The 23,279-nt window shown below is 39.6% G+C and overlaps 1 long non-coding RNA gene across 3 annotated transcripts; it reads right to left on the bottom strand.

Annotated features, from left to right (window-relative positions):
• Positions 1–653: 653 nt before the first annotated feature.
• LOC121932007 lies at positions 654–4,465 on the bottom strand. Of its 3 annotated transcripts, none has more exons than XR_006104245.1 (4): positions 4,329–4,465; positions 3,294–3,471; positions 1,719–1,899; positions 654–1,204 (listed from the first exon to the last, which is right to left on the bottom strand). It is a non-coding gene; the product is annotated as an uncharacterized LOC121932007 (long non-coding RNA). The 3 variants fall into 3 exon arrangements; XR_006104244.1 differs by lacking the exon at positions 4,329–4,465 and adding an exon at positions 3,579–3,775; XR_006104243.1 differs by lacking the exon at positions 4,329–4,465 and having other exon boundaries at positions 3,294–3,775.
• Between the last annotated feature and the right edge of the window lie 18,814 nt (positions 4,466–23,279).

Here is a 23,279-nt window from a genome sequence, read left to right as displayed (position 1 = left end):
GTTTCACTGCAGATTCCCACTCCCCAATTCTACCAGCTGGTTTACACAAAGTTTGCATATGCTAGTTTATATTTATAGAAGCAAATTCAGAAATGTATACATCCTGCTGATTTAGCAGGTGTATTCTGTTTGAGATTTCGATTTAGGTCTGCGCACCTTTCCTTGGAAGATGCTGTTTTGGTGCTCCAAAAGATCACAGACTTTTGCACAAAAATAGAGAAACTTTAGGTTCAGGTTGAGATTAATTGACTGCCAGTTCTTTTCTTGGTTGAAATTCAAAATTGTGGTTATTACATCTAAGGCTTAAGGACCATGTACCCTTATGCCATCCTATTTACGCCCCTTTACCAAGCTTCTTTGTGTTCCACTGTCAGCAGCTGAGATAACAGGATCCAGACTCTTGAACACAGTGCCTGTAGTAAGTTAGGCTGCTAATACCAGGTAGCTGACCTTGGGTGTCCTTGTTAGCACCATGGCTAAATGTTAACAGTTGTCCAGTAACCTAGCAAGTGTTAATTTGTATTAGTCACTTGGTTAGGTTCTTTTTTCTTTTCCCCCCCATTAGCATGAGCTTTTTATTATTATTATTAGACATTTTTTATTTACAAGTTCAAATTGTACAATTATAAAATTCATTCATATCATCTACTTACATATAGTTCTTCTTTTATAGTTCTTTCTTCAATTATCCTCTTATTTTCTTTCCATCACTTATTTCTCACTGTCACTAACATAGACTTCCTGACTACAGTCCTAATAAATTGTTTTTGTCTTATTCTATAAATTGTCTTGCAAATTTCCTATTATTTCCCATGTTAACATAAATTAACAAATTTTGAACCCTCCCATGGTTATTAATACTTAAATCCATTCGGTTATCATCATAAGTTATTCTCTTTTAATTTTAACAGAGTTCAATATTTCAGGTTTTCCTCTCTAGGAGATCCATTGATTTAGATTTTATCTTAGTTTATTTTCCAAAGCTTTGCTACCTCCTTCCACTCATCTTCATATTTCTTTTTTATATTGTTATTAAGTTGATTTGTGATACAATCCATAATTGATAACTCCATTAATTTTAAGGTCCATTCTTGAGCTGTTGGTATCTTTTCTTCATTCCAGTTCTTGGCATAGATTATTCATGCTGCCGTTATCATATACAAGAGAATTCGCCCATATTTTTTGGCTGTGGTTTCTTCAAGTTCTGACAATATATTCAAAAGAAAGAATTTAGGTGAGAAACATATATTAATGTTTAGAGTTGTTATAATTTTCTCATGAATTAATTTCCAAAATAATTTTGCTATTGGGCAAAGCTACCACATGTGGTAAAATGTGCCCAGTGTGGATTTACATTTCCAGCAGGTTTCCCATAAGTCTTTCTTATATTTTGCTAATTTCACTGGGGTTAGATACCATCTAAAATATAACTTATAATAGTTCTCCTTCAAATCATAACATTTTGTAAATTTTAGGTTTTAATCCAAACTGATTCCCATTCGTCCATTGTAATTATTTCTCTAATATTCTGTGCCCACAAAATCATGTTGTTTTTAATTGTTTCTTCTTCAGTTTCAAATTCCATTAGCATTTTATAGAATTTAGATATTTCTTTCTTGTTGTCCGCATATATTATTTTATCTAGTTTTGTTTCTGACCTCTCAACCCCCCTTTTTATATCCTTATTAAAGATTTGTGTTATTTGATAGTATAGATACCAGTTGCAGTTTATTCCTTCTTCCAGTAGTTCCTCTCTTGTCTTTAAGTGATAAGTATTTTTTTCTTCTTTCAAAAGTGTCTTCTAAGTAAGCCATTTGTCTTTATAAAGATTTTCTCTTTTGAAGAAGGCCTCATTTTAACACTCTGAATTACTAATGTAAAAATAGTACATGCATAGGACTGAAATATAAAACAAGGATTAGCCATGTGATCACTGTGGAAAGTGTTAGGCAAACATTAAATAATAATTTCAATAGCTGCCAGTACGTCATATTACACTGCATGCCTACGTAAATGTCTTGTTCGGTACATTACCCCAAGAGAAGTGAAGTGTCCAGCAGGACTCTGCTGCTATATACAGTATATGTGTGTGTGTGTGTGTGTGTGTGTGTGTGTATGTGCTCCTGACTCACCAGAAAGAGGCAGAATAGTAGGTATGTAAAGAATATTTTATTTCCCTGCAGAGAGAAGGGTTTCCCAACACCAAGAAGATCCTGCCATGAAGAATAATGTAGCAGAAAGATTTCTGTGCAATTTTCTCCCAGTATTGCGCTTTATGAAATGTTCCAGGGAAATTTTCTGCATAGGAATTTGCACATTCTTTTTTCTATGCAGGAAGCATTCTTTTGGTTGCAAAATACAGTTTTCTGCACAGAAAAAACACATGTACTTCTGTGTCAAATAATTTTTCTTTGCAAGGTACAAATGTGGGAGTGGGGGAAACATATACTGAAATATGCACTATCTCCTGTAGTGAGAAGAAACCAATGGTAATGATCTGCATACAAGGATGATATAGGTGACTATTTATATCCCTGACAAATGAATTGTAAGGTACACTGCATTGGTTGATAAACTGATTGCAGTTTAAAACATTTCTAGGAAGTGTAAAAACCTTTTAAAAATTAGAAACAATGCCTGGAGACTACAATAACAACAACAATAAAGCCAACAGCAAACAGTTAAAAAAACAACTATACAGCAAAGCATATGAAGCAGAGACAAACTTGGCAGTAAACTAAAAAAATTATTAACATCTTCTAAGAAATAAAATGGCTCTTAAAATGCCTGAGAGAATAAAAAGGTGTTCAACTGGCATTGGCGGGTTATAGACCGCCGCTTTGAGGCGGTCTGCCGCCGCCGCCGTTTGCTCCGTAAGGGAGCCGTCGCAGCCACACCGTGCGGCTCCCTTACGGAGCAAAAAAGAAGCTCCAAAATGGAGCTTCTTTCTGCGGCGCCTCTGTGATGTTGCGAGGCGCTGCTGGCGCACTTGCGACGTCACAAGCGCCGTGACACGTTCGGACGCACAGCGTCCGATATGTAAAGATGGCGCCGGCCATGTGGAACGGCCGGCGCCATATTGTACGGACAGAGTCCGTATTAGACCCAGGGGCGTCTAGAAGAGACGCCCCTTTTTTAAAATGGGACGTCTTGCGGACGTCCCAAGTGCCGGTTTGTAACCGGCCACAGAAAAGACCACAGTTATAGATGCACAGCATAGTAGTTGGAAGAAGGCATTCCAGAAACAGCGTGCCACCACTCAAAAGGCCCTCTCACATAGCCATTCATCTCACCTCATCTGGCAAAGGATCCTGGAGAAGAGCTGTTAATGTGATGACCTAGGTTAGTGGAAGTAGGAAGAGAGCCCAATTCTGAAACCAGGAGTGTGGTGTGTGTGTCTCAAGATGATCCAAGACTATTGCTTGAGACCGGTTCTGCAGTACATCCCAGGCTGGCTGGGAGGTTGTAGTCCTTCAAAAGAAACATCATAAAGGTTTAACGAATCGCATTGCTCTCTGACCAGTGTGGATATGGTTTGAAAACAACTTGCATCTGAGTGTATGTGAGAACACATCTACCTATAGCTAATGTAAAACTGCAACTTTTTTTTAATTTAAAACCTGTGGGATTAAGCATGATGACTAATCTAAGGCTACTTTATGAAAGACCAAAAATTAGCAAAACAGTAAGATGCCCAAATACTAGCTCAAGAATGTTTAAGGCCTTCTCATCAGACACTGATCTGATACTACAAGAAGTCTGTCTGGCAGCTGTTTTCCACTCCTTAACATCCTCCTGTAGGCAGGAGTTTCTCTGTGGCTTCCTCTACTCTTTGTTGACTCATTCTGCTACAGGCCTTAAAAGATCTGAGTCACTGCAAAGGGCCAGAACTATCATAGGCTGAGGGAGTCTGAGTGGATGAAAGAAATCAAATCTTTTGTGAGAAAGATATCACTGCAGACTTTTGACCATTTTGCTGCAATCTATTGTTGTTGATGCCACAACAAACTACAATTCCCAGACTTCCATAGCCTTGAGCCATGGCAGTTAAAGTGGTGTCAAAACAGATTATTTCTGCAGTGCAGATGCAGCCCTAGTGAGTGGCAAATATTTCCAAGGGCAGTGCTATAGGGTCAGTTTTCTTTGGAGAAGAGAGCACTGGAGACCTGTGGTGCCTTTGTAAAATCTGTTCTGTTTACAAATAGACAAGCAGAGCATTTTGGAAGTGAACCAAGAGCCTTACAGGAGGCTGCAAATATGCTAATCCAGAATCAGATTCCCAGAGAGAGAGAGAGAGAGAGAGAGCCCATGAAAACAAATTATTTTACCTTCCCTCACCACACAGCTTCTCCTCCCTCCCTCCTTTCCTCTTTCCAAATCCCAACTGCAAAATGCTTTCTCTGTTTCTTCCTTTAGTGGCGGGGTGTCATAATCTGACAGCAGAGGAAACACATTCCAGGCCATGTTCCAGGGACCATCCATCACCGTCACAAAGGAAGCTCTCCCAGCATCCACAACAGTATCGATTCAAAAACGATTACTTCAATAAATATACATCAGTGCAAGGGACCCATTGTTCAAGTTTGCAAACGGATGTCAGAGCCAGCCAGCAGGAGATTTACAAGTGGAATGAGGACACAGATGCTTGGTGAATTTCAATCCTTTTATAGTATCATTAGATACAGAAAATTAAACAAGTGTGCATGGATGTATCTGGAGAAGAGAGGAAGGAAATCATCCACAGATATTTATTTTCTGAGAGGATAGTCATAAATCCAGTAGGTAAGGAGTCAAAATATGAAGGCGGTGGTGGTCTAAGAATGTAGGCTCCTCTGTCAAGCGGGCCCATGGAAAAAAAATAAGTGATCTCAGCTGCGGGAGGCAAAGAGCCAGCTGCATTACTAATGCAGACTTCTTTGCCAGCTGATCTCTTTGGCAGCAATGGTGTTTAAGCTCAGTCAGACCAAGCTTAATAAGAATGGATGCCAAACAGAGGAGGAGGATTGGTTAGGTAACAGCAGACCACTTTTCTTCAATCGCGCAAGCAGCAGCCACTGTTTCTTAGACCTTCTGAAGTTCAAAAGAGATGCAGAAGGGGTCAAGAGGTTATAGATCCTGATTTTCAAGGGAGAGAAATGAGCCATTTATCAGAAAAGGTGGCCCAGCCTATTTTAAAAACCTACTGCAGCAATGTGTATGTGTGTGTAGACATCTGTATGCATATTTTACAATCCACCTTTGGAAATCGAAAAGCCAACAAGGAAATGAATCTTAGGTGAATGAGATCCTCCTTTCCAGTAAAACTGACTGAATTTAATTCTAGTCTGAGTTCTCCTAGTGCGGTTAATTTTAAAAAAGTAGGTATGGTTTTATTTATTTATTTATTTATTTATTTATTGCATCTCCTCAAGGTTCAAGGAGGGGTACAGCATATTAAAATACAAAACACAAATTAAAAAGAAAATGCGTAAAACCAGAAGTTAAAATACAATACTGTAAAACCATTAAAATATACTCATATCAGTACATTCTGTAAGATATACAAATTAAGAAGTTATGTTTTAAAATTGACTGGGTAGGCCTGCTGGAAGAGATGTCTCTTTAATGTTTTAAATTCCACCAACATTTTCAGATGTCATATCTCTTCTGGCAAGTCATTTCAGTCTGGGGGCAGCAGAAGAAAAGGTCCTCTGGGAAACCATTGCCAATCCAATCCTGGCCGTTGGAGCAAACATTTCCCAGGAGAACACAATCTTGTGGGTAACCTGGACCCAAACCATGTAAAATAATTCCTAGCAAGTCTCACTTGAAACATAAAAGATAATAATTGTAGTTGTTAACTGCCCCCAAATTGACTCTGACTTACGGTGACCCTGTGGATGAGACATCTCCAAGTCCCCTTGTCTTCCATTATTCTTCTTAGTTTCTGCAAATACATGCCCTGACCACTCTAATTGAGTCAACCCATCAGATGTGCTGTTGTCCTCTCTTTCTACTTCACTATAACTTTTCTAACATTATTGTCTTTTCTAATGAGTTGTGCCTTCTCATGAGGTGGCCAAAGTACAAGAACCTCAATTTGATCATCTTGTCTTCCAAGGAGATTTCAAGCTTTATCTGTTCAAGGACCCATTTGTTTGTTCTTCTGGCTGTCCATGGTATCCTCAGCACTCTTCTCCATGAATTGACCCTCTGCCTATTTGTATGGTACAGGTTTGACTTCAGATAGTTGATTTAGGGGCTCGACAGACCGCGCCAGATCGGGGCTGCGGCAACCACACACCACAGCACTGATCCAGCCTTTCCAGGGTGTGAAAAGGAGCCTCAAAAAGTGGCTCCTTTTTGCGCCCTGGAAAGGTGCCATAGCCACAGCGGCATGGCTGTGTGGAGCTCCTTTGGCACTAGATTGTATGGATGCAGTGCTGGAAGAACATCACAACATCACATGCTATGTGGAGCGGCGCGTGTCATCATGGCATCCTGGGGGCGGAGTCATGGTGTGCATCATTTGAATGTGATGCTCCAACTCTGCCCTCAGGCTGGCCTTTTAGGCCGGTCTGTACAGGGCCATAGTTACTTGTGGAATGTTCTTCTAGCTGAGAAATTGATGAACCAGGTAAGGGTGAACATTTCATGTTGGTAATGAGGCTTGAATGAGACTTCAGTGTCTAAACCCAGGCACCACTTAGATATCAGTATGAAATGAGGAAGCTCCAGGTGAAGAGATTTATTTATAAGTGCTAAGGAGATGCTATATATGGCAATAGGAACTGAACAAACAGATAGATTTCCTCTCAAACTCACAACAGCTCTCTCCAACTCCACACCTTGGCACCAGCTACTCTGTAACCCACTCATTGTACCCCACAATTGTTTACATTAAGACACAGCCTTATATATCCTTGGCTGATGTAACTCTCTCAGCATATTGCATAAGCCATTACCTCACGGTGCATACATACAGGTGCAGTACTGAATCCACATCTCGGTATCTGGCCTCAAGGACATTTATCTACATGTTCTGGCCTTGCCACGCACCACACACATATGATGACTTTGCAATTCAATAGATGTTAGCTTTCACTGCCAGTATGGCTGACAGAACATACAATTACAAGATGTTTCCCTTTAAAAATGTACAATCAGTTCCTTTCAAGACATGCTGTAATGTTTTTAAAACTTTAAAAATACTAATATGCCTGCTAAAATACATTCTACTACTGGGGGATTTAATTAAGTCTGTCCAGATGTTGTTGGAATGCAGCTTCTTATACCTCATACAACTGCTGTTATCTCTGGCCATCATACTACTAGTAGGGTGTTAATTGGGTTGCAGTCCCGTTTAGTAAAGCACAGTTGTCTACAGCTTTACTATGCAATATTTCTCTGGATGATGATGATTTATTACCCCACTCTCCCCATGGATTGAGGTGGGGCACAACAAGAATTAACAGCAACATCATTTAAAATACCTCAGTTAAAACACACATCAATTTAAAAAGACAAATACAGTGTGCCCGTGCCATACGCGGGCGTGCCATACATGCTCAATTGAATGGGCGAGCATAGGCGGAATTCGCCTTACGCTGAGGGATCCAGAACGGATCTCCCGCATAAGGCAAGGACGCACTGTAAGATATACGCATATTAAAACAATTTAAACAATCCATATTTAAAATCCACAATTTAAAAATCATTTGGATAAGCCTGCTGGAAGATTGGTCTTCAATGCTCTTTTAAACATACCAATATGATTGTTGGGCTTTATTGGTGATGTTCTTTATCATACACTATGAGGTTTATCTGATGTTTATCTGATAAATTATTATTTGATAAATTGGGCCCAAGACCTTACTGCAGTCTTTCTTTTGGTCCCATTAGATAATATTTCAAGTTTGGGGAAAGTGTGATCAAGCACGATGATTTGCATAGCTTACCAAACAGGCAAACACTTCAAATATAAGTACAGATACATTGCTGCAAATTCAGAATTAATGCTTTGCAATCATATGAAAAATATTTTTTTTTTATGATAAGAGTAAGAGAGAACTGTAGTCCTTTTATTTGGCAGATTGGGATATTTTGTGTAGCCTCTTTTATTTATTTATTTTTAAACCTTGCTAGATGATTGGTCCACAATCTGGCAAGTGCTCAGAAAAATCCAAGCATTTCAATATGTCAACACTTTTTTGCTACCTCCTCATCAGTAATAACCTAGATGTGAATATCTGGCATATTTTGCAGTCACATCTGATATCTGTTACAGAACAATTGGCTGAGGAAAAAGAGAAGTCCAACAATAAACCTGGGCTTTTAGCTCTTTAACCATCTTCCTGGCAGATAGTTCAAGTCCTTACATCATTTGGAACTGGAAAATCTCACCCTTGTATTAGAAACACTAATAAGTCCCAGAACAATTCAAGATCCAGTGTAGACCAAGGATCATATCTTGGGTCATGTAGAGCACTGCTGCAGGGGATACACAATGTAATTAATTTCCTCTCTTCCATAGTGGATGCCTGAAAAACTGTGAAATAATGCATAATAATCCATAATAAAAGCTTCAGAAGGTGCCTTTGGAAGAAGGGAGCAGTGTGGATAGAAGGGATACAGTCAACCCTCTATATCCACAGATTGTTTATCCACACATCCAACCATCCATGGCTTGAAAATATTCTAAAAATGATATAAATTCAAAAAAGCAAACCCTGATTTTGCCATTTTATACAGGGGACAACATTTCATTGCACCATTATATTTAATGGGACTCGAGCATCCACAGATTTTGGTATCCATGGGGGTTCTGGAACCCAAGCCCAGTGGGCACCAAGGGCCCACTGTATTTTCATTTCCTCCCCATAGAATTGCCAGATTTTTCAGATACATACTAATATAGGGAAGCACTCCAAAGCAGACATATACATAGTTCCATTGATGTCTCACAAGAAGAAGACCTTTGACATCTTGCGGGAGGCCAGAATGAGAGCTCTTCCTCTCACAAGAGTTGAGGTGTGCTTTATATAGGTCTGCCTCACATGTTAGTTTTTCAGTCATCTGTTCCAGGTATGTTTGCAACAAATAGTTGCCTGTCTGAAGCCATTTTGTTACATACCAAATGCTGCAGGGTCAGTCTGTTCTGAATGTGGCTAGTGCTTGTTTTTGGGGAGAGGAGATATCAGATGCTCTTACAACAGAGTAACCCTGGAGCATTTGGTATTGTTACCCTAGGATTCAGTCCTCAGTTACCTTTCTTCAGCTTTTGATATCAAATTGATATTCAAGGAATGTTTTAGGCAGGTAGCTAAAAAGTGCACCCTCAGTGCAGGAAAGAAACCATGCCATATTAAGAGATCCGGATGGCTCAGCTTGCGGAGAAGCTAAGGCACTTAGCTGAGATAAAATCACTCAAGATTGGAATCAACATAATCCCTTCACCAAGGAATGTAATAGTGTGTGCTGGACCTAGGAATTGCTTGCATGTAACAGACAAATGGGGTTTCCTTCTGGGAATGACACTCTTTTTGTTTGAGAATATTCATGCCAGTTATTCCTGCATCTCTCATTCCATTCTCATGAGATGGCAGAAATGACCTGCTGGAACAGTTTTGACAGCTAAATACACTGTCTGAATTTAAAATTGCATTAAAGACCATCCTCTTTGGGCAGGCTTATCCTAGTGATTTTCAAATTATATATTTTAAATGTTGAATTTTAGATGTAGATTGTTTTTATATTTGTACATTTTATTTGCCCTTTTAAATGTATTTGTGTTTTAGCAAATGTTTTAACTGATGTTGTTTGTTAATTGTTGTTGTCTCAGAAGGTGAATGCAGAGCATTTGGTATATTACCAAAAATAGTACCCCTATTCTTTGCCAATACCAAATAGATATCAAAAAGGGATGTTTAGAGCACATAGCCATGGGGGTGGCCCAGTTAAGGAAAATTGCCTTGCCAAATAAGGAGATCCGGGTGGCTCAGCACAGGGGAACTCAGTCAAGAGCATATAGCCAGGATGGATAAATCAAGATCAGAATATGCATAACCCCTTCACTGATAGGAGTGATGATGGCTGATAGACCTTGTGTTTACATGTGAATAGAAATCTAAGTACACTCCCCTCTGGGAGTGATATTTCTTTGTCCAAGAACATTTGCACTGATTGTCCAACCATTCTCAATTTCCTTTCTCATTCTTTCTCTCTAGAAATCCATTCATGTCCTGAAGCCTGCCCTGGGGCTTTTGCCCTATAAATACACCTTCTCAGGCACCCTGAATTCGGTCTTGTTTGAGATCAGACAGGCACTCTGTCCAGACCTCACTTGACTCCTCAGCATAAGCTGGTCATCTCACAATCTTAAAACAGCTGCTGAGCCATTTTTCTCTTCATGGGGTCCCCCACATCAGAGCTATGCATCTGGAATTGATATAGTATTGCCCTCTGCAAATCCCTTTATGTCACTATCTGTTACCACCTTTTATATTGTTAGTTCTTGAATGGGTGTCTTGTGTAAATGGTGATTTCCTTGGATTATAAATAAAATTACATTTGGACCTGCGCTCTAGAGTTTTGTTTATCAGAACTGTTATACATAGGCTGGATCCCTGCTTTAGTTAGGCAACTAGTTCTCTCAGCTGCTGTCATTTGAGCTAATAAACCCCCCTATTTAAATATTGATTATGGGTGCCCTCTTGGGACCATTGCATTTGGGTAACAGGTACATAAGTCTGTTTTGCTGTATACTACATGGCCAAGGTTGATCTGTTTGAAGTGTGGGTCACAACAGTCACTCTGGTGAAAGAAAAAGTGGCAAAAAGATTCCATCAAGTTTGTCCCAAATGGGTTTGGTGGACAAAACAGGTGTAGAGGGTTGCTTTAGCCAAGAATGGTGTCCCCAGAAGGCTCCGATAGACATAATTCTCCATTGTGAAGTTCTGTTTAATTCACCAGGGTTGCCCTGAGGGCTCCAAGGACTGCAGACATGGTTTTGCAAGCCACACAATTTCCACCCTTTAGATACATGGTCATATTTTTTAAAAAACTAATAATGCATTTAGTTCAGTATCCCACAAGCTATATCACTCAGACTCAGTATTGCAGTTTGATAATTATAGATGCTGGAGTTGGCATTCTTACAACACACAGTTTTCTCCAAAACAGGAAGTGACTTCAGCAGAAAGTCCGATCTCTTGTTTGAAGAAAAGCTAAAGAACAGCCTCTTGTAGCTAAAAGAGGTGCGAGCCCCTGGAAAAATGTCCCCTTATGTAGCAAAATGGCTAATAAGTTTAGAGTCACTTTTTGCCATTTGGGGCAAATATTCTCCCTCAGTTGGGTGTAGTTGGGGTAGTATAGAGACCTAGGAGACATGCAAAACTACTTTGTAGGTTACCTGCAGTCTACTCGAGTTAGATAATCATTTGTCCCATGGCACAAGTAATTGTCAAAAGATCTGCCTCACAGTGCCTTGGCTCCAATGAACCCCACATTGTCTTTCAAATTCAGACATTTGGGAAAAGATGGCACAGAACTGGCAACATTCTCTTGCCATTGCTTCCTCCCGCTGTGAGCCAGCAATCAGATCTGCAAATAGATAGCAACAGGAATCTCACCATGAGAAGTGTCTTGTGTAGAAGGAGGTATTTCTACCATTAGGCAGAGTAAGACAGATGCCCCATGCAGCAGCTTTTGGCAGCAAATTCTTACCATGTATACTTGACTATAAATTGAGAACCTATGCCCAAAACTGACCCTAAAATCTGGGGTTGACATATATACGGGTCAACACAGTCGCATGGGTTGAGAATGACTTGAGGGCAGTTAACAACAACAATAACAAAAATAAATGGTAATATTGCTCATAAAGGTCCTTTAAAAAGCAGCCCTGATGCCCCATTCTCTGTGTCTTGGCAGTGATTTCTGAAAGAGTTGTGAGGCATGAGTGTGTGTGTGTGTTGTGATTGCCTTCTCAGTCCGATCTCCAAACCGTTCCTTCTCTTCCTCCTGCTTGTCTTTCCCCATTTTCCCTCCACTTAAACCTGGACTTAAACCTTTGCTTCTCCTCCTAGCATTTCCTCTGATAACCAAGCTTCTCTTCTTTCCCCTCCACTTCCAACCTGATCTTAAAACCTTCTGTCTCCTAAATTCTACCCTCGACTTATCCATGGGCCACAGGCCCTAAAACCTTCCCTCAACATACATAAAGTCTACTTATACGTGAGTATATACGATAGTTATTTGTTTTGCTATTCTTACATTCTATTGCTAGGGATATTAAGAGGTACTTACGAAGTTTTCTACCTTGTATGGCAAAGTAACTAAGCTGGTTTGGGGGTACTATGCACCTTGGGAGAACAGGAAGCACCATTCACTATTAGCCAACACAGTGCTGTGGCCTAGTTTTTCTATTCCATGAGGGCACCCCTACATTTATTGTGGGATGTGTAGTGCAGCATTTCTCTAGCTTGTACTCTCCAGATACATTGGACTACAATTTTTACCATTTTAATGATCATTCTGTATGAGAATGATTAGAATTGTAGTTCACTGCATCTGGAGAGCAACCCAGTTTGTGGAAAGCTGTTGCAGAGTGTACAGGCCACATTGACTTTGGACTAGTCTCTGCTGGCCAACTGGACCAGCAATGAATTTGCTTGGAGGAATCCAAACAGCCTTTCTGATTCTTCAAATTGGTGCAGCAGCCTGTAATATTAAATTCCAAAGCCAAAAACAGCTCTTTGGCTGGTTTGAGTTTACTCTGATATTTAAGTAAGCAGCAAATGAAATCTCTTTGCTTGGTATATTGCTCTGTTATTAGATGACAAGCCAAAATCGATATCAAAACTTCAAAAGAAGCTAAATTGTTAAAGCCAAATGGCCATCCTTTATTCCAGCAGTTGTGCAGTTGTTGTAACTTCCTCCTTTAGTTTATCATTTAGTTGAAGACTGTGTATTTCTACAGAGTTGCTTACTTCTGAAGAAACCCTTTCCTCTTTCTATAAGTAGGCCCTCCAAGAAGAGATGATGACTTTGTCTTACATGAACTCCACACCCTTTTGTACTTTCCAGCTTGGCCAGTCCTTTGGTCTTGGGTACTTGTTTGATTGCACAGTTAGGTGTGGAGCTCCGCTTTTGATAATCATTGATTACTTACTTTATGGTGGCTCAGGTGTTCTGTAGATAACCTTCTGAAAGCAGCCCTAAAGTATTTTATAAACTGCTCATACTTAGAATGCAGGAAGGTGCTAACTAAGAAAAAAAAACCTAAGGAAAAAAAACCTAAGAAAAGCTTGCCAAGTTTGCCAAGCCCAGGACATGAAGGCAGCACAATTCTTTTTGAATCTGAGTATGAATGGAAGGTGATGTGTGTTTTCAGAGCCTCTTTATATAGTACTGTATAGGAAGCTGGAGAACGGGGATTTCAGTGCCTCTTTTTATTCCATTTTTTTGCAACGTTCAAGGAGGGAACCTACACCTTCTCTATATATTGTTTACTTTTTTCTTCACAAACTTTATATTTGTACTTTTATTATTTATGTTTTTAAATGTTTATTGTTCCATCATGTACTAATAAAGCATAAGAGATTTGAGGTTTGAGTGGATTTATGGAGGCTGAGGATCTCTCCCTATTTTTTTTAAAGGAAACCCTCTTTCTTTTTCTAGTTACTGCCTTTGTTTATATGAGGGCTTTAAAAAAGTTAAGAAGAAAAGCAAAAGAGGAACAAGAACTCACAAAAAAGCTTGTAAGCGCTACCCCAAAAGGTGGGAGGACTGAATGGTCCCCACCAACTATGTCAGCTGTGTCTTTTAAAAGCTGGAGAATTGCTTAGCTCAAAGAAGCTTGTGAGAGGCTGGGTAATGCTATTTCTACCTATGTATACTAGTACTAACTGATGGAGGACTCCAGGTTTGGAGAATAATGAGCAACTTAATGTAGAAATACAGTCGGCCCTTCTTATACACGGATTTTTTATACACGGATTTAAGCATACACGGTTTGAAAACGTTCCAAAAAAGTATAAATTTACCTTGATGTTCCATTTTTTATTAGGGACACCATTTTGCTATGTCATTATACTTAATGGGACTTGAGCATACACGGATTTTGTTATACACGGGGAATCTTGGAACCAAACCCCAGCGTATAACAAGGATCCACTGTATGCAAAAGTGCAACCAAACACATAATATTAGTTTAAACGGACACACCATTCAGAGCTAACTGAAATAGATGTATGGAAATTGGATAGCAGAAATTTAAGGTGCAAAATGGTGATATTTACCTGTCTTGAAGAGGAGCCTACAGACAGCAGAGTGTGGCTCAGACAGTGTTTGAGAGAGACGTGATGAGTGGAAGACACACTATGTGCACGAGGGGGCTAGGTTTAAGACTAATATTTATATTTGAGATCCTAGCCTTAAGGGGTGCTAGGTGCTATCTTGCAATGTAACAAAGACTTTATGGTCTTACCAGGGAATCTACAATGGGATTCTGGAATGACTGGTGGCTTTAACTTTGGAGTAACAAAAATAACGATTGGATTTAGAACAACCCCAACATAGATGGATAGGGAAGATTGCTGGGAACAAGGTAAGGGGTAGGTAAGAAGTGTTGGCTTACTCACCTTTGCTGTTGTCTTTAATATGAAAGGATATGTGGAAAGCACACCCATTCTGCTTTTATCTTGCGATTACCTGGGTCCTTCATATGTTTTTGGGTCTATATGTCCTTCCCATGGGAAAGTCTCCTGGTGTTCAAAAGATTATTGTAACATGCCTGGCTCCAGATATGAAAGTATGAAAATATGGAAGCCCCAAATATAATGTGGGGCATGTTGGGTATGCTAACAGGGCCAGGGTGGATCTTACCTTACATTTTTATATCTTTTTCTTTTATCCAATGGGCAAGATGAACAGGAGGGACACATGGTGTAAAAAAGGAGAATTCAGATGTTTATAAAAGTGTTTTTACAGAACACAGACCTCTTCCACTATGTGCTCGTCAGTGCCACACATGCATCAAAAAGCACACAGAACATTGGAAGTTGATGTGGGAACTATTCTAGCCACACCTCAGTAGAAAAACAACTCAAATATTGTATCACAACAGAGGCCTCAAAGGTCTTATTAGAAATATGTTAGCAATGATCAGGTTGTACATTAGACATCTTCATGATGTGCCTATCTCTCCTACATGTCCATCATGTACCATGACATGTAGCATGGTAAGTAAAGCTCAAATTCATATAAATATTTTAAAAGAGAAGGGGATGGTAAGAAAAAAGAGAAGTAGTTTTAGGATGTTACAGTCATGCTTGTTAAAGAAAATGGAATTATACCTGTTTGTGAGCAGCCATTATTACACATCTTATCAATTACACAACTGGGGCTACTTCTCCTATTGGGCCTATCCTATCATTTCAATTAAAAAAAAATTCCAGCATGCCTTTAAAAAAATTTTTTGTTTTAACTTTTTAATGCAATTCCAGTATTCCACTCACGCAATTTCAGTTAAAAAAACAATAGAAATAGATTCCCCCCCCCTCCAAAATCGGGCTGCTTGGAAATAGCAAGGGGGAGGGGAGACGGGGGAGAGGTGTCAATGGAAAGGGATGCCTCAACTGAAGGGAAGGCTACATCAAGTGATAAGTACTGTCAAAGGCACGATTATAAACTATAATTGTGGTTTAAAGCTGTGCATGATAATGTCCTTAATGTCCACTTTCCCAGTTTGGAGAGACTCTGGCTTTTCACAGTTCATTTTTGTTCTTCTCATATTTCAGTGTCACTTCACTATTTACTCCAATGCTAGATAAATGATGGATATGTTAGAATGTACTGACTCCAGATCCCTTAGGATCTGATTCCTGAAGACCACAGTGCTCATGCCTCCCTGCCCAAACAATTCATCATATTTTTGTACTCTCTTCTTCCTTAAAAACAAAAGGAAACTAATTTTGAATCCAACAGAGAACTTCCCTTCTTCCATGACTATAGAGTCTTTGGTGATTGCCTGTCTACAAGATCACTTTTGTTTTCATGCCTAGTGACACTTTCAAAGAACTCTGAAAGGTTAATGAGACAGGACTTACCTATGCAGAAGCCATGTTGATTCTTCTGAGCAGGGCTTATCTTTCCCTATGTTTGATAGTTTTATCTTTAATAACACTTTCCAGCAATTGCACTGGAATGATAACTATTCACATAATTTAGCCAACAAGATGAAAGGTGTAGGAAATCTGGAGGTGTTTGGCTACACGGCAGGCTTCAGCTCTCAAAGCGAACAACATATGTGTGCATACACCCCGCTTCCCCCCAAGCAAACAAGTTTGGCAGAGCAGGCCAGTTTCATTGATTTAACATTTAAAATCCAGCTGATTTCCTGCACACCTACAAGCATGTTGTAAAGATGATTGAGATAATAATGTTGGTGAAATGCTTGGAGCACTCCAGAGTGCCAGTTGTAAGTCTACATGCACAGGCTCTTGCTACATGTGTGAAAAACATAGATTTAATATGTTGTTTTCTCTGAGAGGATTATAACTCAGTGTAATCTGCAAGATTATTATTTGGGAGAAGTGGGTGGGGTGTTGATAGCCATCAACTCTACTAGTTACACCCTGATGAGAGAAAACATCCATTACCTGGCACTCGGTTGAGCAGCAACTACGTAGTTTGCTTCTTGACCACAGAGGTATTGTGTGTCAGGAAGTTCAGAAAATTGGCCTGGGCAAGAAAGACATATGAACAGATTCTCAGATTTCTCATTCTCCAGCCTTTACATTCCACTTACTTAACACAACAAGATGATGTGTCTCACTGCCAGTTAGTTTGTTTACTTTGCTCTTTCTCTCTATTTGGAAAGCAAGGATGGTTCTGCTGCTTGACTGAAAAATAACCAACAAGGAGGTGCTACAAGGCAACTTGGAGGCTGGTGAAAGAAGAAGAAAGAAAGAAATTACCCATGGATAATTTTAGGAAGAAGATTTCAAGAGGTCTCTAAAAACTTGAAAAATCTGTTTACTTATGGAAGGCTTACTTGACTGGTTGTTTCATTGCACATGTGCCTATTGTTAGCTTTGGATGAAACGTTTGCTGAAACCATTGTTGAATTGCTCTTCCTTTTTGTAGTGCAGGAATCTATCCCTGTTTTCCCACATTATTCCTTCTCCTGGTACCAACTTTTTTTTTGTTAAAGATGTAAGGCCAGGAACACATCTAGTGAATTAACTGAGGTATACATCTTAGTACATAAGCAAGAGGTATAGTGATTTGAGTGTTGGACGATGATTCTGGAGACCAGGGTTTGAATCCCCACTCAGCCATGGAAACCCACTGGATGACCTAAGGCAAGTCACACCCTTTGAACAAATATTGTCAAGACATCCCCATTATAGGTTTGCCTTACGGTCGCCATAAGTCAGAAACAACTTGAAGGCACACGACAACAACACATCAGTGAATAAATATATACTGTGCAACTCAATCACTCTTCTTCTTCGTTTTCTTCCAAGCAATGATGCAGTTTTGAAGGGCTGGTGCTCACCACGACAGGACCCATATCCACACCTCCAAGGAAAGGCCAACAATGCAGGCAGTTGAATTGATCCAGATAAGCAAATTTTGTAGCAGCTGCTAGCTCTACCAGAAGAAGTCTTTTTAAAGCTGATAGATCTTAATTGCCCATCCACAACCAAGCCAGAGTTAAGATGTTTTATATGATTAGTTAAGAATAAAATGTTGTTGCTGGGAAAATCAGCTATTTTGAAGATTACAGCAAAGCTCAGTGGGAACAAGGAAAGCTAAGTGATGTGGCAGATGCCACAATCAACCCTGCTTATTAAATAAATATACATATTTTTACTGCTTTGACCCTGTGAGTCCTGGTGCCACTCTACCATTGCTTAGGTATGTGGGTCTCCAATATAGGCATGTGGTCCTCATGGCTCAGAACATGGATCAGAACCATTCATTGTATATGGATAGGAGAGTTTTAAACCTCCCCATTTGTTGTTTGTCCAGAATTTTCCCCCTGCCACCGCACATTATGAGAGTTCAGTTAAAGGATGTCAATGAAATATCTCCCCCTCCCCCTTTAAAGCTTCCTCAAGGGGAGGATGCAAATACTGGAAAATAGAGGAAAGTTTAATTTCTGCCTATTATTTATTTATTTCATTTGTATGTCAACTTTCTCCCCAAAGGGACCCAAGGCGGCTCACAAATATATAAAAAAAATTACCATAAAATTTAAAACACATAAAGGCAATATTTATTATTATTATTATTATTATTATTATTATTATTATTATTAACTTTATTTATGAAGCGCTGTAAATTTACACATGCTTAATATAAAAACCACTGTGGCATGCTTATATTTTAAACTCTTGCTTAAATAAAAACATCTTGGACTGCCATCGAAAGGCCAGCAAGGAGGGGGCCAGTCTAGCCTCCTGCGGAAGAGAGTTCCAGAGGATGGAAGCAGCCATCGAGAAGGCTCTCTCTCATGTCCTCACAAAATGAGCCGAGGATGGTGGTGGGACTGAGAGAAAGCCTTCCCCTAATGATCTTAGTGTTCTGGCAGGTTCATACCTACCCTTGTGCACTGTTCAGCATTTGGAAGTGGGCCACAAATACTTTAAATAAAAGGAGAGACTGAGCTGCATGTAATGCATTTCACATTTTGTGTAGTTGATCCCTCCATTTGGGATGCTTCACAGCCGCACAGTTCTTAGGCAGTGCCAGTTAGTGGCACTCTCTGACCAGCCTGCACTGTTTGGGCACTGGTCTCTTTTGGAATACATGATAACCACACACTTCTTGAGCAATTTGTACCATCCAAGACCAGGAGAAGATGGCAGTCAATGGCCATACCCCGGTGCAACTTCATATGAAAAAAAAGTTTCAAAGTACCCCTAGGTCAATGCATCTCTCCAGCTATCTAGAATCTATAGTTTAACCAAAGAAATTATGCTTTGATTTTAATTGGTACTATGGGTGCTCCTAGTTGGAATACTTTAGTTGCTAGTGAAAAAGGTTTTGCTATTGTTTAAGAACATATACCAAACAGCAAGATGAGAAACCACCTTTTTCTGCTAATGGTTTTAATAAGACACTGGTTATTGTAAAAGATTGTTATTATCAGTTTTCTATGCGTTGCACATCCAAATCTCACATCGGAGGACAGATGCTGAGGTCAGATGCCACATAGGAGAAGAAGTACGCAGAGCTCCTTCTATAGACTTTTATCCCAGTCTATATTTAGTGAAACCTCACCTGTGAACTGTGACACAAAGGGAATGAACTTGGAATCGTGCATAGAATGGAGGAAGGCAACTATGAGTTTTATCACGCTAGTGAGATCCCACAGGCAAATGGGAGTTAAATGCTATTTAAATTAAATTCAAATTTAAACAAAACTTGCAAATTCAGGGACTTTATCACACTGAATTGCTTTCAAAATGAAATAATGCAAATTTAAACCACAGTTAAAATGGAGAAAATCGGCAGCTTTTTACTTTCGGGTTGTTCCGAAAGTAGAAAGCTGCTGGTTTTCTCCATTTTAACTGCGGTTTAACTTCACATTATTTCACGTTAACTACGATGTCGTATGATAAACTTCAGGCATTTCTGGGTTTTCTTCATGTTAAATTGTGTTAACTCCCTTTTGCCCACGGGATCTCGCTAGTGTGATAAACTCCTGAGATACATTTTCTAGGTAAGCCATTGTAGAAAGGTATAGCTCTGTCCTTGGTGTTTAGTTAAGGATTGACTTTAGCTTTTAAGAGAGGGTTGATTTCAGACATGTTCACTCATTTCTTGACATTTAGTGGAATGAATTATTTCTGGGTTTTGACACTGGTAACTTGGAAAGGTATGGGGTTTAAAAATTATGTTCTTGAAAGTTTGCTCTCAGTATGAATGCTGTTATTAGGCATGTCACTATGCTGAATAAGTCATCCTGTTTGTCATGTTTTCAGCTCTAATAACTGGCTTACGTGTTTACTGCTGAATTGTGAAACACTCATATTGAAGGGAAAGAGGATTTTTACCCACTGAACAACCAGGATTAGTTCACTCTTACATTCTAAACAATGTTATACTTGCAGTTTTGGTACTAGTTAAGGGCAATTTTTCAATTATTATTTACTATAGGATTCTTCTAGAATTTCTGTATGTACCATAAAAGTTTCTATTAATTAAGAACTTTTTCCTACTAAAATGATTTCAGTAGATTCCCCCACACTTTCCTAAATGTTAGTTACTTCTATCACTCTGGATTTTATTAATTTATTTTAAAAGTGTATTTATCACTTCTGTAACCTGCTCTTTTGTGAACTGCCTTAGAACCCAAATGGGAGAAAGATGGAGTATAAATAAAATAAATAAAATGAAAAATAAAATAAAATAAACATTTACAGGATGGAGAGGATGATAAGCATTTGTGGATGCCAACTCAATTCCTTACCTGCAGTCCATGAAAGATTATGCCAAATAAATTTTGCTTGTCTCTGAAGGAACCACCAAACCATCAGAGCTAATGCCTGGAAATACCCAATTCAACATTGACATGGTTGAATAAACAGGGATTCACAGCCAGACTTTTCAGAATTAAGTACTTAAAGCCCTGGACATGGATAGAGAAATCCATGTTCATTCTTTCCAAATCCACTTTTGAACAAATGTTTCAAGTTGTTTTTCCATTCTGAAGAAATTTCTGAATTCGTATAAAAATAAACCACACTGGTCACCAATATCTAATCTTCGCTCACATGATCATTGAATTAGATGTAAAATGGAAGTTATCAGCTTAAAATTCAAACTGACAAATTAATCTCCATATTGCCAAGTGTTCATGAGACTACACAACACTCTTCCAGCACGTATTTACTAAATTAGATTACTACTAACCTAAACTACAACCACATTTACCCACCTTAATTATCCTTACAACGCCTTGCAAGATAGGCCAATATTACCACTTCCATTCTTTCAGAACTGGGCAGAATCTAAGAATTTTTTTTCTAGTTTAGAATAAATTTGTAGCTGTGTTGAGATTTCATCCGGATAGTGCTTATTGACTAGACTGTTTTAGGGGTTATGCAATGAAATTGCATTATTTATATTTATATTTATATCCTGGCTCAGCCATGTAAACCCACTGGGTGATCTTGGGCAAGACACTTTCTCAGCCTCAGAAGATGGCAATGGCAAGGTCCCTCTGAAGACACCTGCCAAGAAACCCCCATGATAGATTTGCTTTAGGATCGTCATAAGTCTGAAATGACTTGAAGGCACACAACAACAGCAACAACAACAACAGATGTTTAAGAGAAAATCGGCAAGGAAGAAAAACAGGACAAAAAACAATCTCCTCCTCGTCCTCCTCTTTTGCCATTTGTATAGAAATGTTTGACAAAGAACAGATATGACAAGTCCCTATGCTAAGCAGCATAGGAAGAGCAGACAGAAAGGAGTATGCATAAGCAAAAGAATATACATGATTCTAGTTACATACAAAAAGCCAAGGTTTATGACTGACGGTAGGAGGATGGTGCCATTATTGTCAGTGGATAAAGTCGCCTCTCCTTTCTCGTGCACTTGATATCCGTGTTCTTGATTATTCACAGAGGGCAATCTCCATAGTGTGGTGCCGCCATGCAATTGTGGGGGGGTGCCCCATTCAAGTCTATGGGGCATGAATACGCGAGTCTCCATTTGCCGGGGGGGGGGGGGGGGGGGCGGGGCAGAATGGATCCCCTGTGAAAACAGAGGAACCAATTGTATATCATGAGCAGCAATTTGAGCACATGGGAAGCAACAGTAGAAATTTTGGTTTTTGGAAAAGCTGCCCCTAGTGCTTTTGCTGGGATATCGGGGAGCATGGCCATCCTGTTGGCCCATGCAGGGCTAGGGGTGGGAAACCAAGCCCCACAAGAAATGGGTCCACACCCATGCTGTGCAGGTGTGCTAACACAAAATCCCGATTGAGTTTGAAAGGGTATAACCCCTGCTAAGTGGGTAAAGATCGCAGCCTAGATTTATTTCCTGACATGTAATTGGCTGCTTTGAGCTCAGCCAAAACATATTGTACGCATGACTAATGCAATCATAGCACACCACATATAGAGCAGCACTGTACAGTGTTATATTTAAGGCAAGCAGTCATTTCAGAGGTGATAAATCCATTATGTGAAAACACTCAGAGGAGGGAGGAGAACAGATATGCTGACAGATAGTAGGCATGCCTGCACAATCAGAGATCAGGATTAGCAAGACAACAAGATATCAGCTTCCATATCTAGTCTAGTAGCTCCTGATCATCACTATGAATGCTGCGTGTAAAGTCTGAATCACACCGAAAGGATTCACTGAAAGAACTTCAGGCAGTATAAAAGAAGAATCCTGTATATTTCAAGATGATGAGCAGCAGGGCGGGAGGTGAGAATACAGAGAAGCAGAAACTGGGTATTTATGTACACCAAAAAACAATCAGACTAAGCAAGTTGCAAGGGAAAGTCAAATAGCCAAGTAGAGGACTTGGGCATCTTGCTACCTCTTGACTTTTTCTAGGTCACTTGTTATGCAAACAGCCACTTCTTACTTCTTCTTAGGAGAAGGTAGGTACACATAGCTATCACGCATCCCTCCATTCCTAGATTCAGCTTTATGGGTTTCTGCAACTAAGTCTCTTTCATGCTACAAAAATTCTAGCACGTCGATACCCCTTTAAATGCCATGGCTGCATCATGTGTAATCCTGGGATCTGTAGTTTCATGAGGTATTTAGAATTCTCTGTCAGAGAGCTTTAGTCCTCACCAAACTACAAACTCTAGGATTCCCGTAGAATGCAGCCATGACAGTTAAAGGTGATCAAAGTGAAATGGTAAGTATGACACGGTGAAGTCAGGAATCTCCTGGTCTGCGTTAAAGAACCTTCTAAAACAAGAAAGTTACTGGAGTTTTTCTCCCCTTTTGCCTTAGTACACATCGGGATTTGTTACTCCGTGTTTATAGCTAACATAGAGAGTAGCTGCTGTAGGCTGGCTTGCATAATAGTCAGACAAGCATTGAACAGACTACACTATGACTAGCTATATAACTAACTATAGACTGTTGAGGTCACTCCAAGGAGAGGACCCACTGCCAGTCTAGGACGTCTATCTATCTATCTATCTATCTATCATCTATCTATCTATCTTAACGACTGAGGTCAACCTGCAAAGAGATGACCATTGCCACTCATGGACTACCTGTTCCACCTTGCTATGCTTCCTGTTCTT

This window comes from Sceloporus undulatus, chromosome 5 (assembly GCF_019175285.1).
Source record: "Sceloporus undulatus isolate JIND9_A2432 ecotype Alabama chromosome 5, SceUnd_v1.1, whole genome shotgun sequence".
In the NCBI taxonomy this organism is placed as follows: domain Eukaryota; kingdom Metazoa; phylum Chordata; class Lepidosauria; order Squamata; family Phrynosomatidae; genus Sceloporus; species Sceloporus undulatus.
This window is presented reverse-complemented; position numbering and strand designations above follow the sequence as displayed.